A 1915-nucleotide genomic window follows, 5' to 3' on the forward strand; every position below is an offset into this window, starting at 1 on the left:
TCAACAACCCCATTCATCTTGGGTCCGTAGGGAGAAGAATTATGATGTGCAATCTTGAAGTCTTTACAAAGAGCTTCCACCATATAATTATTCAAGTTCGATCCATTATCATTAATGATCTTACTTGGCACGCCATAACGGCATATGATCTGATTCTTGATAAACCTTATAACAATTTGCTTGGTCACATTTGCATACGATGCCACTTCAACCCATTTTGTGAAGTAGTCAATTGCCACAAAAAAGAAACGATGTCCATTTGAAGCTTTAGGATCAATACACTTGTATAAGTATTTTCTACTTCTTGCTTTAATAGAAACCATTAAATTAATATTTTAGACAATATATATGCATGGCCCATTAGCTCAGTTGGTTAGAGCGTCGTGCTAATAACGCGAAGGTCGCAGGTTCGAGACCTGCATTGAGATCAATTGAGTTCCTATGTAAATTATCTATTATCATTTGTACCATGAGAAATTCTCATTCAATCGATTCATTTGATCAATCTATTGACATGAATTAATTATTTGATGAATTAAAATATGTCACAAATGGGGTTCGAACCTGGGACCTCCTTGGAATTGTACAAGCCTTACCACTAGGCCAAAGATGTTGTTGTTGAATACTTATGCAATGAATAAATATTAATCTAAATCTTGATTAAGATAGATTAATGAATTAATTGAGTGGTATAACTCCGTTTTGGACATGGACGGATGCGTTAGAAAGATAACGTGAAGGGCTATTATTATTGTTCCATGTTATAAAATATTATATGATTTATAAGTGCCATGAATTATATCATGATGAAAATTAAATATTATTGTTATGTGGAAGGTGAAGTAACATGATTAAAAACCTTACAAAGATGAGTGAGGAAACCTAGGAGAATGACTTGATTAATAACTTAGAAAGATGATCTAGGTTATGGAACATGTGTGATACATGTATGAGAATACGGTATTCATTCGTACGACGCTTATGTGGAGGTCGTGGACGAATTGTTGCCATGATTGAGAATGAGACGCATTGTATAGAACATGCCATGTTATTGTTGTGTATTGTGGTGAATGAAGTCACCTATGATTTATGAATTTGTTATGGTTCGTGGAACCGATGATTTGTGAAACCGATCATGTATTTAGAATGTGTGTTTTCTGTGGTGGTACACATCTCTTGTGGTATGCTTAGATGAGTAAGCATTGGGATGTGGGACCAATGATTCGAGCCTCAATTGGGTTTGATCCCCAACCATGGTGGACATGGGGGAAAGGTGGACACCAAAGTGGGATAAGGCCCATACGGTGAAAGAGACTCAAAGTGGGTAAAGTCCCATACGAGTGATGGTTCTTAAAAGTGGGTTTGAGTCCCATAGGGGAACCGGATATCCACCGCGAAAGTCGAATCATACGAGCATTGCATGAACCGGTCCTGGCTTAGACGTAAGTCCGTTCGGGAATTGATGCGTCGTGATCTGAATAATGATCGTGCTTGAGTTGTGAGAACTCAGATGCATGTTGCCATACAATTGTGAGATAGTTTCCCCATCACTCAAGTCTTCGTTCCCTTGTTGACTTGAGTTGGATATGAGTTGAATATTGATTAGAAACCCTGTAGAGCCGAGTGGACCCATATGATAGGAGAACTCACTGAGATTATTATCTCATCCCATTATTGTTCTTATTTTTCAGGTAATTCTTTATAGGTTGAATCTATGAGAAGCTGTTATGGATGCTTCAAGGAATGCTGTTTACCATGATCTTCCGTTGTGAAGTTGTGTGAAATGAAGATATTGCACATAGTTCTTAGATTTTATTATTTAGGCATTATTGTATAACATGTTCCATTGATGTTTTAGTTTGGACATGTATATATATTGATGCCATTAGGCACTTATGTTGTGACAATATCAAAA

The 1915-nt window shown here is 36.9% G+C and overlaps 1 non-coding gene across 1 annotated transcript; it reads left to right on the forward strand.

The window, feature by feature from the left end:
* The first annotated feature begins 354 nt into the window (after positions 1 to 354).
* Positions 355 to 430, forward strand: TRNAI-AAU (transfer RNA isoleucine (anticodon AAU)). Its single transcript has one exon. It is a non-coding gene; the product is annotated as a tRNA-Ile (tRNA).
* The last annotated feature ends 1485 nt before the right edge of the window (positions 431 to 1915 follow it).

This window comes from Lathyrus oleraceus, chromosome 7, assembly GCF_024323335.1.
Source record: "Lathyrus oleraceus cultivar Zhongwan6 chromosome 7, CAAS_Psat_ZW6_1.0, whole genome shotgun sequence".
Classification (NCBI taxonomy): Eukaryota; Viridiplantae; Streptophyta; class Magnoliopsida; order Fabales; family Fabaceae; genus Lathyrus; species Lathyrus oleraceus.